Source organism: Calypte anna, chromosome 3 (genome assembly GCF_003957555.1).
Source record: "Calypte anna isolate BGI_N300 chromosome 3, bCalAnn1_v1.p, whole genome shotgun sequence".
Taxonomy (NCBI): domain Eukaryota; kingdom Metazoa; phylum Chordata; class Aves; order Apodiformes; family Trochilidae; genus Calypte; species Calypte anna.
In genome coordinates, this window is record NC_044246.1 from 55507376 (window position 1) to 55525012 (window position 17637).

At 44.4% G+C, this 17637-nt stretch overlaps 1 protein-coding gene and 1 long non-coding RNA gene across 5 annotated transcripts in view; one reads left to right on the top strand and one right to left on the bottom strand.

The window, feature by feature from the left end:
• Positions 1-3143: 3143 nt before the first annotated feature.
• Positions 3144-10497, bottom strand: LOC115598041. The gene is made up of 3 exons (XR_003987344.1): positions 10201-10497; positions 5135-5267; positions 3144-3384 (listed from the first exon to the last, which is right to left on the bottom strand). It is a non-coding gene; the product is annotated as an uncharacterized LOC115598041 (long non-coding RNA).
• The window catches only part of HIVEP2 (HIVEP zinc finger 2), a 142025-nt gene continuing 133705 nt past the window's right edge, over positions 9318-17637 (top strand). For 3 of the 4 annotated variants that reach the window (XM_030447288.1, XM_030447289.1, XM_030447290.1), the window contains exon 1: positions 9318-9809. The gene's annotated coding sequence lies outside the window, so the exon portion shown is untranslated. Of the gene's footprint in view, positions 9810-10066; positions 10111-17637 lie in introns of those variants that run through there. The other variant, XM_030447291.1, reaches the window with a different exon arrangement.

The following is a 17637-nucleotide window of genomic DNA, read 5'->3' on the forward strand; positions in this document are numbered from 1 at the left end:
CTGAAACAGAAAATGAAATTTCTATGTTTTGAAAGGAAAACACCTAAACTATTTAACAGACATTTACACTTACCCGAGATTGGAAAAAAAAAAAAAAAAAAAAAAAGTGGTCTTTTTTTAATTACATGGCTGCAAGTGAGGGGCTTCTGTGTTCATTGCTTATAGCACACACTGTTAGCTGATTAATTGCTGAAGTTTGAAAATTTTCTGGATTGTTTAAGTACAATCACATTTTAAATGAAGATGCCACAAAACATTTAGTTTGGTCTTTTAGTGATCTCTGAAGTCCAGGGTCCTTGAGCCAGGAACACTGATGGCCATGATGTAACCCCAAGACTGAATATTTATATATATTGGTACCCAGCAACTGATTTCTCCACCTGAACAGGTTTCTTGCTAGTTCCTTAACAAAACAGTGTTCTTACATTTGCAATTACAGTTCTTAGCTATAGGGAAAATGCTTTTTAAGCAGTCTGTCACTGTCCCTACAGACCAAAAAGATAATCTGACTAATTTTTTTTTAATCTTCTCATCTCTACTGATTTCTCAAAGCTATATTGAGACCACAATTAAAAATGTTAATGAGCAACAGCCAATGAGCACAACCTGTTTGAACTTGGTAGTGTCCACCCAAGTGAAAAATGCAATCATTCTCAAAAAGAAAGAAAGTACTTTACTTACTTTCATTCTCAGAAAGTAAGAAAGAAAAGTAAGAAAAGTAAGTATCCATGTAGATGGATACTTACAGTCATTTGAGATGGGAAGATTGTCCGCATTATTGTATTGATTTGGGCCAAATAATATTTCTCCTCCTTGAGGTTTGTATGAAATCTCTAGGAAAAAAGATGAAAGGCACAGTTGTTCCTGCATTGTGAAATCTAGAGTACTCAAGCATTTGTTTAAATTTAAGCCTATGAAATATCACTGATATCACTAGGTTATTCCTGCACTTAACAGTAAGTATACCTTTACATGCCAGCTTGACTTCAGACTTTACTGTCCTATACTGAGTCTGTGCAATTTTACCCAGCTCACATTGATGTAAAAATCATTGTGCAGTCCTTACTGGGTCTTAAGTGATATTAAATATTCCATTAGACAAATGTTGTTTCCATTACAGTTTACAATTTAACATTTGAAGACTATCATTAAAATATGGAGATTTATAACATACTTTGTTCGTGTATGTAGCAGATTGCTACTTACTGGCAACTGGTCTTATATTAATTTTTCAGAAATGTGTTTCCTGCATATGAGTAATGACTCACATCCCTTTCATACCTCTTTATTACAGATGAATGGTATATGGATTCTGAAATGCAAAACATATGCTGAATACCTAGTAGGACTGACAATGCTTCAAAAAGGTTAGAAGTTAAAAAAAAAAAGTTAATGCGAAGTTTGCTGTCTGGGTATTTCATATTTGTAAAGTTCTGGTATTCAGAAAACAGAGTTTATATTGATTTTTAACTGTTAGAGTTGGTTACATCATGACAAATCAGTATCCTGCTGCAGATCTTTCAATGCACTTTCGTTTTCAAAGCAGAAAATGAAACGTGCTCTGCAATCTCTCATTCTGAAGAAAAACAGTTCAAGAATGAATTGAAATTTTAATTTAATGCTTCTCCATTTAATCTTCAAAACTGAAAATCATGATAAAGGCAAAAAATAGTTATAGGTTTAGAGAAGGAGAAGCTAATTATGGCTTAACTCCCCTCCTCCACCAGCATCCCTAAACTGGTCGGAAGATAAGAGCTGTCTCTGCTGAAGCCAGATGAAAGGTACATGTAGTTTATTATCCTCAAGGTGTGGCCAGTTACATTGCTCAGAGAAAAAAGTTTCTCTTTTTGTCTCCTATATCTTTTCTGTGATATATCTTCTATCAGTCAGCAAGTGGCTCAGAGACTGATCATCCTGAGCACACGTGTGCATATCAGCATTGGTTTAATAGATTTTTTCACAGCTAATGAGGCAAATATCTTTTTGAAGACATTCATACTTTAGCACCCCACTGCATTCTTCTGCTCCAGGGAGTGATTTAGCACTAAACTTGCCATCCCATTCTGTAGAACTGCCCACAATGACTTCCAGACCTTTTTGTGCTGGGTGATAGCTGGTATAGACCCCATGACTGTGATTGCAAGTATAGCATGTTATCTCTCCCCCTGTTTTGTGCATGCTGACAAGGGGTTTTATAACCCTTCTATCTCCTACATATGTGAAGTCTTGAATGCTATGGTTTCAGATAGTAGAGATTTTAAAGTACTGTATGACAGGTTGATTAAGACTGTGACAAAACCAGTAGAAACACTTAAAACTTTTATTATACATATTTTCAAACTGTAAAAATATTAAAAATCTATTCTAAAATACGATTTTGCTTCTTTACTTTCCATCTGCATTTTATAGTAAATTCTTGATGAGAATTTTTTAGAACAATATTTCTTGGAAACAAATACATCCAATGCAAAAGTGTGATAAGTTTTACAGACATAAATGATCTGTTAATTTCAGTAAAACACAGTTTTAGACATTTTGATTATCTACTGTAATGTACATGAGCAGAATTTAAATCACTGACTCCAAAGTGAAGGACTCTGATAAGCATAAAACCCAAAAGTTTTCCCAGTTAATCCAATTCCACAGTTTTTAATAAAAGCAATTGTTCTTGTTAAAATATGTATCTATGATCTCCTATTACAAGAGTTGAAACAACATTGACATCTGTTTCAACATTTTTTTTGAGAGCAAAAATGATGCCTTACTGTACATGAATAACTCAATGGCATGAGACACAGGTAACCAAAGGTAACTTTGTAGCTGTGCCAAACAAGTCATGACAACAACAAGCATAAAGTTTCCTTTGAGCTTGTTCAATCAAATTACTAACTGAAGAAGGTGCACTATCAAAGGTAACTACCATCTGACAGTAAAGGAATTTGTTCACTCATTTGTTAAAAAATATTTACCTAAACAGTAAATGCCACATATGTCAGTATTGCAAACACATCCATGTGCCATGCTGACTGTTCCCAAATCTAATATTTCCTTAAAGTTACAGAAATAATTCTTGATATTTATCCCACTTCTGGCAAAAGTGGCAATATAGAGATAACACTTATGCGTGGTTTCAGACAGAGGATTGATTTTTATCTCTAATTAGACTGCTTACACATAAATTAGACAGAGCTAGCCTGGAGTGTGTTTTCTCATGTCTTTCACCGAAGACTAATTCCTTATTCAAATCAGTAGTGTTCAGGAAAGGAAAAGCTCTTCAGAAAGTCCCATAGGTGTAGGACGTGGCTGAGGTCCTTCAGTAGGTGGCACACTTCCCTCTGGATCAGTGATGAAAGAAGGTATTGGAAGGATGCCTGGGGCACTGGCCTGTGGGAAGATTCCTGAGATACAAAACCCGAAGGGCAACCAACGTGGTTAGAAAGGTTCCCATGGCATGTGCCAGAAGTGTAAAGGAGATAGCTTAATATGGCCGAATCCAAGGTAGCTACAACTTAGTTCATGCCATTTTGAACTGCCAAGATATTCTCCTTTTCCTTATTTTCAAGTGGTCTCTATATACTATGAAGAGTGGTCTGCTCCTCTCTCCAGCCTATACATGAAATTCTCTACACGTGAAGCAGTCGAGGTTTCTTTGAATTGGAAGATGATGCAAAACTGAAATCTGCCAGTTTGAGAAGAATGCTAAATGAAAGGCCACCAGGTCTAATGGGAGTATAAATAGGTAAGCTTTTAGAAAATTAAGTCACTTAATTGTTCAGGTTATATATAACTCAAAAGTTGCTAAATCATTCCCTGTCTTTGGCAAGCTCTTCAGCTCTTCCTAGAAAAAGTGGGGCAAGGGGGGGGGAGAGAGCTTAGCACAGTATACAAAATACATAGAAGCTATTACTCTTTATTTAAAGATAAATAACCAGTGCTTCATAATATGGACCACTTGTTGGCAAAATATTTTTCCAAAATACCTAAAAGTAAAGGTCTTTCAAAAACTTAATTTGGCTGTGATACTAAAAAAATATGATCAAAGAGAACCTGGCTATAGCACTTACAGGGTTCATTTATTTCACATGAGAAGCATACCTAGCCACTTGGCTGAGTTTCTGGTTAGTATTGTAGATTTTCCTATTCAGCTTGTTAATTAGCTGTGAAAAAATGGAAATGAGTAAAAATAATAAATTTTTACACACACACACACACACACACACACACACCCAAGAATTCATGGGCTTTAAACAATGTTCCCATGAAAGGGCATAATTTCAGAAAATTCTTCCTTTTTCATTTCCACACCCCTAGTCCAAGGTCAAGTGATGACATGTTATTATCAAGCTGTTGATACACGCAGCATATTAATTCTGCATCTGGAAATACTTTGTTGTGGAGAAAATAACTTTTTTGTTGTTGGTGGTGGTTGTTTTTGGGTTTTTTTGTTTTTTTTTTAAGGAAAGCTCAATATAGCAGAGAAATATTTCTCCTTCAGGAAATACAGCCATTTCAGCCATTTGTTAATTGCCAGGCAAATAGTACTCCCCTTCCTTTGGGCCCTCTGCCAGAGTTATTTACACACAGGCTTGTTCAAACTAACCACCCTGGCTCCTTCACACCATTTGATACCACATGAGCTTGAAGCTGTTGTGGATAAAGAAGTACTTCACTGTGACTTCTTTGTCTTCAGTGGAGGAGTCATGGGCACACTCCCTTATGAGGAAAGATTACCCTTGCTTACACAGGAGAGCAGACAAACAAGATACAGCAGCCTGGATCCAAGGAACACAAAAGGAGAGGTGTTGAGAGGGTGAACTGGTGATGTGTTTTGCTTTTTGCTTCTTAGTGAAACTGGCACTCAGACACAATGGGGAAGTGGAACGTGGTAGGTGAAAATACATTTTATGCTGTTGAAATGCATCACTGCTTGCTATCTCTGAGAAAAATTGCTTGAGAGAGTCAGTAGAAGGTAAGTATCTCTCAAAATAAAAATTCCCTCAGTTATCTGGGTTAATACTTCTCTATAAGCTGATTTTGTGATGTGTTTGGAATCCAAAGTAAAAGAGGAGACATGCAGCTCGTTCAGGACTCTAAGTGAGTCTTCTGATCTAGCTCAGTCTCCCTTCTCACCCACCTTCCCAGCCCCAGAGCTGCTGCAGGTGCTCCCTCCGGCTCTCCAGGAGTCCCTGAGGAAGTGCTGGTGGTAGGGACACTCATCCTTGCTGGGTATTCATCGTCCCAGCATCCCCAGGTATTTTGCAGTTTTACTGGTAAGCGTAAGGAACACTGTAAGCAGGGAGTTAGAAAAGGCAGTGATGAGGGCAAAGGGACAAAGACAAGCAAGAGACATTGCAGTCCAGGCATTTGGAAAAAGAAGTGAAGGAAAAGGGAAGGAGGCCCCTACACAAATAAACACAATGTGCTTTAAACAACATTGATTGGAAATGATCACTATTTGCTTATTTATGAGGAAAGCCATTCCCAGAAAGTTTCCCATAGATTTTCTCAGTTAATCAGACCTTAAGAATGAGGATGCTAAACAGCAAAATTATACCAAAATTATACTAACACTAATTTTAATTTGCATTTAATTTCCATTTTGTTTTACACTCCTCACACTGAAATCACTAGACAGTATCAATCCTTTATATAAATAAATTGTCTCTTCTGGAGTGGCTCAATCTGTAACAATTATGTGAAGAAATAAAGTGATTGTGCACACAGGTTTAGGTACCAAGTAGTTTTCCCCAAGAAAGAAAGGATGAACTTCTTTAAAACTGTCAGCTATTTTAGGAATGGTTATTTAACATTTCAACTCAGCTGCAGTATTACAGAAAAATTATGCAATGCTTTCTATTATCTGCTTCGGGATCAGCACAGTTTATAAAACCAATGAATTCTGTATCTTTTGAGATCAAACCAAGTTTTCAGAATAATTTATAATGTTTCATAAACTGTGAACATAATTCCTGAATATTATAATTCTGCATTGTGCTCGCTACTAGTGCAGCTGTGATGGCCACGGTGCTATCCAAGCAGTGAGAATTACTTCGTCTTCTGATGAATCTGCAAAATCTGTGCTTAAATAACAGCTGTAAATCTCACACCTGAAAGCTCCCTTAGTTCTTTTTTCAGCTTAGTTAGAGTGATGTCTTTATTAAATGCTGGATGTAAACATAAAAAAAATAATCCAGAGGGAAATTATAGGATAGTATGATGCATCATTATTAGGACATCATTACTGAGTTATGTTGTTGTCACAAGTAGGCGAGGGACAGTGAATCAGTTGTCTTCTGCTTCCCTGTGGAGTTACTGGCAGGAATTTGTGAGGAAAACTAACTCAGCATCCCAGCTGCATTGCCTCTGGGAGCCAGTGCTCCTGCCTCCAGTTCCCCATAGGAGGGGAGGGGTATCAGCCAGGGATACAGGTAAGCCTGCACTCAGTTACACCCATTCCTCTAAAATGGTGCACAAAGGACAAGTGGGCTGAAGGAACCATGCAAAGAGCTCCCTGCCTCTTTGTTTAGGAAAGCTAGGGACTCCTGGAGCTGCCCGTTGCAAATTATGTATATGCATAATGTTATATATATGTTATATATTATGTATATACAAATTATGTATAATAGTTGAAGTTTCTGAGCACACGTGAAGTTTCGGTCTCTTCTCTGGGACCACTAAGGTGCCCTGGAGCTGTAACTCCACTGTGTCCATTGGGGAGCCACAGCAAGGAAAACGTCTGTGGCTCAGATGCTACAATACTGAGAGAATGTGGGAAAGGCCACAGACTAAAACTTTTCCAGATAACCAAGGTAACTGTGAAAAGACCCTTCTTTTGAAAAGTGTTATGGAGGTATTGCGTGAGAACAATTGTCAGTAAATTCTTTCTTCAAAATGATTTTGGATACTGAATCTTTTTGCAGTAGCTTCTGTGAGTTGGTCTCTGTGACAATAAAAATGAACTCCTGAAGTCTTGTGAGAGGTGGGAGAGAGGCTGACAATGCTGGGCACACAGCAAGAAGTTGAATGCGTTGGTCAGAAATCTGCAGCTTCCCAGAGGGGAAGACACTGGCAGCCATCATTTGGTGGCAGAGGTAAACACAGTTGCTCTGGAAAGCAGCAGGATGGGAAAACCCCAACTTAAAACAAATCTTAAGGACTCCTGTCTCTGATTGATGTATTCTGACATGACATCAAATAACGATCACAAACCCAAGGTCAGTATGTTTGCCCCGACAGAATAATTCCAGTCACACAATACCCAGTCTCAGGAACAACAGTACCACACTGAAAATCAGGAAAACAGACATGCTCACAGACTGAATAAGGAGCAACTCTCAGTTATTGTAAGATTACGATCATGTAAGATGCTCGTGCTCGTGTCACTTGAAGTGAGGCCAAAGAAACCCAGACTCTTCTGAACCTCCTGGATTGAGCACAAGGAAGTCCTGTGAACCTGGCTCAAAGGCCATCAAAGTCAACAGGGGTCAGGGACCACGTTGGGATGACAAGGTATTTATTAATAGATTCTGTGCCCTTGTATTGCCAGCCCCAAGCACTGAGTTGTTACTCCCTAAAAGCTGCAGGAATGACTTTTAGAATAGAAATAGAATAGAAATTCCTAACTATTGAAATGGCAAAATATTGGTTTTATTCGCCCTGGCATCTGCCATAAGAATACGTGCTTTCAGGATTTATGCACAGCCTCTTTCCATTTCACACGAGGCTGATTATTTTTTTTATTTTAATCAAGGTAATACTCTCGGGCGCTAATAGGACTTCTGATGTGACAGTGAATGGCTTCCCCAAAGCAAAGTCATTTTGCCCTAAAAACTAAACGAAGACCCTGCCAGACTGCGCCACGGGGAAGCCAAACCAGGCGAAGCCCGAGCAGGGACCCCAGCGCTGCCGGAGCGGCCGGGTGAGAGAACCAGTGGGCGAACCTCACTCTCCGAGCCGCCACAGCAAATCTAAGGCAGAGAAACGCTGCTCCTCATAACCTCCCTCGGGTGTGAATAACCCAAAGCCGCTGTAGCCAGCAGCAGCAATCGGTGCCAGACCCGGGCCAGGTCCTGCCTCAGCGACGGCTCCAGCACCCGGCTGCCGGTTCGCAGAAGCAGGAGCGCGGTGGGGCGGTCCAGGGAAGCACAAGCACCGCCTCTCCCCTCCCCTCCCTTCCTCTCCTCGCCTCGCCCCTCCGGGAGGGTATTCCCCCTGTGGCGCCTCTACCCGGGGGGCGGGACGGCTCCGGCGGCTGAAGCGTGAGACCGGCCCCGACAACGGCCCCGGCACGGCTTCGTCCCGCCCCGCCGATGACGTTACGGGCGCTCATTGGCTGCGTGCAGCCCCCTGAGCTGCGGAGAGGGGAGATGGGGTCTCGCCGTTAGCACGCGTCAGGCGGTGGCGGCGGTCCTCGGCGGGGCACATGGCCCCCGATGGCACCGTCCGTCCGTGTGTCCTCCCGGTGGTGCGGGCCGCTCCCGGGGAAGGCGCTTCGCCGCGGCGCTGGCGGCGAGAGGCTGTCAAAATAAATGCGTGTTTCTGCGGCAGAGCTCCAGAGCCTGGAGCGCCCTCGGCGTGCCGGCCACGGGCTGGCGGGAGAGCTGGCCGGGCTCCGGGGCTGCGGTGAGCCCCTCCGTGCTGCGCGGCCCCTTGCAAAGGGCTGTGTCGTAAGGTGCTGAGAGAGGGTCAGGGCGGCCGCTGGCGGAGCCGTGCGCTCTTTGAGATGCGCTTGCCAGGGTCGGGCAAACGTCGCTGGCGGGCAGGTTGTGCAGCCGGGGACTGCGGCCGGCATGGGGAGCCCCGGCCTTGTATTGTTCTCCCTGACATAACGTGATGATCTTGTCCAGGCAGGAGCGGAGGGGCCGGGGGGGAGGGAGAGAGGAAAAAGAAAAAAGAAAAAAAAAAAAGGAAGCGGAGGGAGGGGGCAGGAGGATCCCGTGTCCTGGGAGGAAATTCTCAGGCCAGGAGGACGCACGGCTGGTGCAGGGCGAGTCGGGGCTGGCTCTCCTGGGAGTTCCCTCGACGAGGAGGGGGGGGAACGGGACTGAGGGGGAGGGGGAGCGGCGGTCTCCGCCGGCGGGGAGAGGCCGCGGCTTCGCCCTCCGAAGCCCTGCCTCCTCCCTCCCCTCCCCGACCGCACGGCGCACCGCGCTCCCCTCGCCACCTCTCCGCATACACACCCGCACACGGACACACACGAGCAGGGCAGGACAGGGCAGGCGGCGCCCATCACCCCGCGGCCGGGAGCTGCCTGTCGCGCCCCGCTCGCGTCCCCGCCGGCGCGCGGGGGGACCCGGTGACGTCACGGGCGGCGCGCTCCCCGCGCTCGCCACCCCGTAACTTCTGTTCTGGGAAGTGGTGCCAGGAATAGCCCGGCAGATCCGCCTGCAGCGCGGAGCTGCTTCTTCCCTCCCTCCCTTCCTCTTTCCCTCCTTCCCTCCCTCCCTCCCTCCCTCCCTCCCTCTCACCCTCCCTCCCGCCGCGGCCGGCCGGGGCGGGCTGCGGCTCCCGGGCCTCCGCCTCTCCCCCGTGCAACACCAGCCCCTCCGCCACTGTCAGGGTGATGGTGATGATCCTTACCAAAAAGAGGGAGAGAAATGACCTGCCTTACGTTAAGTGCGTGAAGCGGGCGCCCCTCGGCCGCTGGAATATCTCTGTCTGTCTTTATATATAAAGAAGCACCGCGAGCCACCTCACTCCAGGCGAGCCCTTAGCAAAGGAGCCACAAGAGCGCCCGGCGGGATCAGCAGCGGCAACAACAACAAGGGCACCGGGAGGGCTTCCCTCCTTCCTCCTCGGTGACTTCCCAGGTGAGCAGCAGCGGCTGCTGCCGGCAGCCCCCTCCTCCCAGCTCGCCGCTTGCCCGCCGCTCGTCCCCTGTCACCGGCACCAGCTGACAGCCGCGCCAAGCTGCCGGCGGGGGGCGGCTGCTGGCGGCGGGGGGGGGGCACTTCGGCGGCGGGGCTGGGGTGCGGGGCGCCGCGGGACTGCGTTTCGGGCCGCGACGGAGAGAGCGCTTTGCTGAACGGGAGGGTCTGACGCCGGTGCTCCAAGTGCCGCCGGAGCAGCTGGCCTTGCCGCCGGGCGCCCCCCGGCCTTGGGGCTGCAGGGGTAAATGGAGGGCAGGCGGCGGGAGGCGCGGGGGAGGGCGCCGGCGGGGGAAGCCGGCGGGGCTGTAAAACCGCCGGATCGGTAAGTCACCTCTGTGGCGGCGGCTCAGGGCACTGGTAGTCACCGGCGCCGTCCCCGGGGCACCACGGCCGGAGGCCCTTCCCCCGGCCCGGGTCGGCCCAGCCTGCCGCCCCGCTGAGCCGGCATAGGAGGAGGCCGGGTCCGGGCACAGGCCTTTGTCGGTGACACGCCGTTAGGAAATGCGGGGAATACCCAGCCTGTAAGTGTATGCAGATGAGGCGCAGGCTGCCTTGCGTAATCCCCTCCTGTGGCGGGGAATGGGCATGGTCACCGCCGGGGAGAGGCGCCCGCGGGGGGGCCGCCCCGACGGGGCTCTCTCCACGGCCTCGGGCGCCCTGCGGCGGGGGGGCACCCAGCGGAGGGAGCGGCGGTGGGGGAGGGCAGAAGGGAGGGGGCACCCGGGGCCGCCCAGCGGAGAGGGCAGGGCAGGGCGTCGGGGTTAGCTGGGGGAGAGGGGAGGGAGGGTCCGCTCTGGCTGGCAGCACGGCTCCGAGGGGGATGTCGACGGGCACAGGGGGGTCTGCGTGTGTGCGGGGAGACCCGCCGCTGTGCCGGGCGGTGCGTGTGCGTGCCTGTGTGTGCTGCGCCGCGGTGACTGTTCCCTGAAGTGGGTGGGACGTTGGCCCGTTCCGGGAATGTTCCATGACGTGTAAACGCCACAGGAAGGGGGTTAACGAGGGGCTCGGCCGGGGCCGCCGCCGGGGCCCTCCCTCCTTCCGCCCGCCGGCGGGGCTGCCGCGGGGGTGGCGGCGGGCGGGGGCTGGCAGGGGCTCGGTTCCTTATGTAACGCGGGGTACGCGTGCGGCCGGCGGTGATTATGTAAGCGGCACGTCCGCGCCTGTCGCGCAGGATGCCTCACACCGGCACCGCGCAGCGCGGCGGGGGCAGCCCCGGCGGCGGGGACGGACGGACGCTGCCCGGTGTCTCGCCGCGTCCCCGCCGTATAGGAGAAGCGGCGCGGTGAGGGGAAAACCCCGGTTCACCCCGGGTAATGCCCCGCACCTCCGCACCCCGCTGCGACCTCCCCGTCGAGGGCTGGCGGGAGGCAAGGCCTTCCCCTCTGTGGGAGGGAGCCCGAAGTGGAGGGGTGGGAGGTGATGTCTCCGCTTCAGACGGTGCTCTGAAGAGCTCCGGCAGCAGGGTGGGGAAGCCGGCGGGAGGCCCCGGCATCGGCCCCGGGAGCTCGGCCGGCCGCTGGCCAGCCTGCCTTGTCTCCGCGGACAGGCGGCTGGGGCTCGCCCCAGGACAACGATAAACGTCTTCCGAGCTTAATTTCCCAGAAAAAGAGTTCTCTGTTTTTCTTATTAGTTGGCAGCAATGGTCAAATGTTATTTAGAGTGGGTTTTCTTTTTTTTTGTTTGGTTTTGGTTTTTTGGGGTTTTTTCCCTCCTTCGTATGGTAATTGGAGAAATTAAACTTATACTCAAAGGCTTTTTTTATTACAGTAATTCTTAGGTACCCTTTTAAATTAAGCTAACAGAAATACTAATGAGTTTCCGCAGAAATATTTTGCTAAATAATTTCCTTTCATTTTAAAAATCAAGTCAACTTTATATTAAAGCCTGTCTGGTTTTGTATGTTATTAAATAATACAGCAAACATTTTATGCCTACTTAGCAAGGGTGTTACTTTTTTCCCCTAGTAAATCTGTACCGTGAACTATAAATCGGGTAGCTGGGATGGCAAAAGCAAGCGATTAGTGAGTAGATGTGTGTTCCCCTGCTCGATGGACCTCCTTCAGTTCCGTGTTTGTGCAGCTCCTAGCACAAGGGGGCTCCTGTTGTCATAAGGAGTCCTGGGGCACGGAGTAATTACAGTAATTACTGAATTCAAAGAACTACTGGTCTAACAAGGTACAGATTCAGTGGGCCCGGTTTTTAAATTGTTGTTATGAATTACTACTGACTACCAGATGAATTTGATTCTCTGGGTACTAAGGACGCAATGCAGAATCCTTAGTATTTTGATAGTGAAAATGATATGCAGACATGCTAAAAATGTACATCTGTTTTTAAAGATAGGAGAGTATTTGCCTGTTAGGTTTGAAATGTGGACATATTTAGATAGATGCCCTGTAACTTGGGGTTTTTGTCTGTTTACAGTTAGATGTTAAATCTTTCCTTGTCCTTCTAGTCAGGAGAAACTTCTGAAACTTCTTGTACAAATTACCTTCTTCATTATTTTTTTACTTTGCCTAATTTTTTTAAAAAAATTGTTAGTGGTGCAGATTATGCTGACAGGGTGTTTTCTATGTGAAGTCTTGTTTTTTTTTAAGGTTATTACTGTTACCTGTAAATATGAATAAAGTTACTGTGGTTTTCAATTGTGCAAAAGCAGCAGCGCTATGGTACGAAGTAAGTGTCATTACTTCTGCTGACAGATCAATCAAAATCTTTAATGCTTTATAGCCTATTGTATTGCTATTGTTTTTTCAATGGCGATTTGGCATAGCAGGCATATACATCCTGGTTGAGGTGGCAAGTTAAAACGTCACTGCTATGGATAAGAATAAAACTGAGTAGCACTTGTCCTAGAGGACTAATATAGAGGACTTTTAATTGTGTATCGAAGTCTCATTGTGTGGCAACAGTGCAGAACGCTTCTTTACAAAGGCAGTTTTTTAGATTCTCAAGTGACTAGATTGCTTCATATGTGCGATCTGTTTACTAACCTTCTTGTTACTATGAAGACAAAACAGAGAGCCATATGTGTTCATGTGGTCCTTGCTGAATAATGGGTACATGTGTCTGCTTGAGTGTTTGGCAGTATATCATGTTTAGTTTATGTGGTGGCACCCTGCAAGGCCATTCTTTTTTGACTTTTAACTATTTCTAATGCCATTGGCTGGAATGAAGCTTACGATACTGGTCTGCATGTCCCTAACTAAGCTGGAAGTTCTTAAAGCAGGAAATCTAGTGCTGAACATTTTGCCATACTTATTTACTTATTTATTTAGGTGCTTGTTTTAAAAAGAGTTCAGGTGAACTTCATGTAAAGAGAACTGAAAGCAGTGAGTATCATTTTCCATGTGCCTCTTGCCATTTCTGAGTCATCAGCAAGGGCAGTTAGTGCTTTTGAAATTTATCTCAGGTAAGGTGAATGGAAAATAGGAGCTGAGTGTTTGTCAGAAATGGTTTGGCTAGCAAAATATTGCAATACCCATCAAAGAGGAAAAGCTTGCTATTTAGGAGTCATGGTTATGTGACTTGTATAATGAAATGTTGCAAGCTATCTTTCATATTTGAGTACGGTGGGGCTTAGTAATAAGCTGTGGTTGGTTATATTGGTAGCTATCCATCCAGCTTTGTAAGCAGAACTCAGCAAGTTCTACTTCCAGGTATTTCTCACTTGATTCTGTGTAAGAATTCCAAGTAGATTTTAAGAGCTGAGTGCTAACTTTATCTGTCTGTCTTTGGTCCAGACATAAACCAGGCGAAGCAAAAGCTGGTTCTTCGTGTCAGTGGCCTTCACACAGGGTAAAGAGAGGAAAATGTTTTATCCATCTTACCTCAGTTGTTGAGAAGAGGTGAATCTGACAGTGTGTGGTTTTAAATTATTGGTCCTCCTAGCAGGAGGAATACATAATTATTAGTAGATCTGATAGGGTGAAGTTTTCATCAAGAGTTTATTGCTAATACTCTTGGGAGCTCCACAGAAGTGTTGAGTGCAGGGACTGCATACCTTTGTTACTTGGAAAAGGTCTGATAAGTTATGAGGAAACTGCTTTAAAAATTCTTTATTTAAAGAGGCAGATTATTTTTTCGCAATAGATTTTCTTGACCAGCATCTCTGAAGTAGTATGCTACAGATTAAGAGAATGATTTTTGTAGTTACTAGGTTTTCTCCTGCAATTTACCTGTGTTTTTTCCCTTCAATAGAAGGAACTATCTAGCAGTCCCTGAAGAAGTGAAGAAACAACAAGGGGAAGCATAAGCTAGATGGTAAATGGAGTGTAAAATGCTACATTTAATTTAAGTGGCACAGAAAGATGGAAGTTTCAAGCTGGCTTTGCCATTTTAATAGGAAATAGCACCTTTGTACAGTTTTGTTTCTCTTTTTTTGGGCTTACATATTTTTATAAGACTTTATAACAGCTGTTCTGTTTCAGCAGGAAGTATTAAAAAGCAATTCATTGGAGCCATATTTTTCATTCTCAAGTGAAATTAGGACTTGTAAAAGTGCTAGTCTGACAGCCTGAGAGCAAAACTGCATTGTAAATAAAAGTATTAGAAGTTATTCCATAATAACTGATTAGTAAGCTCCTGCTTGGACTTTGAGAAATCATCGGTGAATTGAAATAATATGGAAATCTTTGAAAAAGTCTGTTTTTGGTTTTTTCGTCTTAAATAGCAAGTGGGAAGCACCATAAACCTCTTATTTTGTTCATAAATTAAACTTATTCTAGCCATGCATTTGTAGCAGGTTGCCCCCAGTAACATTTGTCCCCAGAGATCTATCTCACAAAGCTATGAGCATGGAAAAGGGGTGAGAGGGTATGGACAGGGGAAAAAAATCTGGTGTGGTGTTTCCAAATCCCCAGTGTGAAATAATCAGAAGACTTACAAGTATCATATGCAACTCTGCCTGTCAAAGTAAAAGTCTCTCTCTCTTTTTTTTTTTTTTTTCATGGTCTTCTGATAAATTTCTCACCATCAATAATACAGTCTAAACGTGAATATTGCCTTTTACTTTTTCATAGATTTAGATATGAGTAAGCAAAAAACTATATGTTGTTTTTTTTTAACTCCACTTTCTCTGGATGGGAATCATGGGTACAAGAAATGTACCACTTGGGTTGTAATATTTTTAAAGTAATACAGTGTACCAATGTGGATTTAATAATTTGATATAAATTCCCTCAGTACATGGCTACTAGTTTATTGATAATTCCATACAAAGAAAAGCAGTCAGGTAATTTGAATGTATAGTTCATTTTAATAGAAAAGTGAGAATTAGAGGAGTTAAATAACACAAGTGGTCCACCGTATATATTTGTGTATTTTGTATGTATGGTTTGCATTAGAACAAAACCTGTTTTTTTTCTATCAAGAAAGAATAGCATGAAACAACAACTGGGTTTACCCTTCCTTGACAACAGGACATGACATGATTTACTTAGAGCAAAAACAATTTGGTTTAGACCAAAGTCAGTATTTGGTGGAGGCTAACTTGCTGGCATCTATTTATGGTCTTCATGGCTCAGTGTTCCAGTGTAGTATGTTCACCCAAGTCCTAACAGGATGTGGAGTTTCATGTTCCATGTCATTCAGAGACAGCTACAGTAGGTCAGCTAGCTGGAAAACATATCTTTATTTGCTCTAACCATTGCCAGTTTATGTGAAGTTTGAGAGTTATTTTATTTCTTTCTATGCAAGCATTAGCTATGAAGAAGAAATGTTCTAGAGAGTAATGCAGGCCTCTGGTGAACTGATGGATGCACATGCTGGCAGCCTTTAACGTAGTGCTCTGTGACACCTGCAAACACTGATTCATCTTGAGATTTGAATTTCTGAAACTGTTGTGTTCCTTTCATTTGTCTGAGATAAAATAGTTCTCCAGTGAAAAAGGTATTTCTGTCTTTGACTGGACATTCATATACACCTAGAATCAAATTTCCTGTCCTGCTTTAGTTAATAAAGTTCGTACACTTTAGTAAAGGGAGAATATAATAATGAACTTTCAGACTAAAAAGTTGGATGTCTTGATACTTTGTGGTATGATAGGCTATTTTGATAGCCAGGAGAGGTCATGGTACTAGACTTTTGTAGTAAAGAGATTTTGCTTTAAAATCTCTGCAAAGCAATGTGAACATAATTACATCCACCATTCTTAGTAAAAAGGTGTCCAACAAAACTTGTAGGCTGCTCTGTTATTTTGTGCTTGGTCCTAGCAAATTTCTCTAAAAGACAGTGGATATTCTTATAGTGCCAGTTGGCTAGAGTCTTCATTTTCTTAAGATTTAAGTAATGGATACTTAAGCTGCTTGTGAGGTATGGTTGAATTTTGATTTAGGCTTAGCAAGACGTTATGAAAAAATCTGAAGAGTACATCTAAAGGTAGGAGTAATTTTATGTGTAACACTTGAGTAGGGAATTGTGTGAGTGAAACACAAACTCACTGGAGGTGTTTGTAGTATTTTAGAGCTAGAGTGATGTCAAATACAGTGCTTTTGCCTCTGCTGTACCTCAGTATGGTGGCAAAATGTTGGGATGGAGAGGGCAATAAAGTTGGTCTCACAACTTTTATGTTTGATACATGTTGCGTATTGTTCACATCCTCTTCAGTTTTTTGATCTCTCATTTACTTAATTACTAATTTTAAAAATACACAATTTATACTAATTTTTGACCAAGTTTATTGTCGTGGGTAATGTTAATTATTAATGAATAACATTAGAATCAGCCATACATTAGTAAAGCTACTATGTAATTTGGAGTAATTAGCAGGGCAGTTTTGGTCAGCTGTGTTTTTGCAAAGGAGTAAGGTTGAATGGTAGAACTGATACACAGTAGTAGAAAGGTTCCCACAGCACCTTCCTTTGGTCTGATTTGTTATTGACAGGATTTTCATCTGCATTTCTCAGGAGACAAAGGGATGACATACGGTACCTTTGTTTTCTCTGCTTTGTTTTTAACTCAGCTCATTAATAGTTGAAAACTGTTACCATGTAGCTGTTCAGTGATTCCATTAAATTGGTTAGTGATCTGTTTGTGGACAAAAATTCATCACTGTCTGTGTTGCTTTTATGAACAGGCTTGACAGAGAGGTGAGAAAGTAATAGACAAGGAAATGAAAGGATATCAGAGCCTGCAGAACTTCTGTTTTGGAGCAAGGAGAAGGTGCATTTATACACCACCTTGGAAATTCTTGTTTTGCTTCTGAGTTGTGCAGATTTCAGCATTTGGAATTTATCAATTTATCAACCTGACCCTTCCGTGATGGCAGGCTGGCCCAGACACATTGACTTGAAGTTTGAAAGGAGAAGGACCTCTGCTTCAGTTTTGCTCTGTATATTTTATGTGATGCTTTATAGTGGTGTGTCTGGGGTCTTTGCTTGTTGTTCCTCAGTAACAGCAAAGTAGCTCTCAGTAGATACACTGTGACTTTCCTTCCCTTGCGGCCGGGATTGCTCTCTGTTTAGCAGGAAAGAGACACATTGGGACGATGGCATCCTTTACAGACACCTCTCAAAAGCTTCAGTACAGCTTATTTTCCACAAATGGAGTGACTGTGAGAGAAACATTTACTTTTCTTTCTCTATTATGGCCTTGGTAATAAAGAAGAAAATAAGAATACTGGATGCACATTTTTGAATGGGTACCATTTGAGAATGAGGCCTAGAGGAGAGGGACGGGGGGCTTGAATGTGACTGACAGTGGATTATAATTGCCTACAAGAAATAATTTTTATCAGATCAGGTCTCCCTCTAACATTAAATCCTCAACC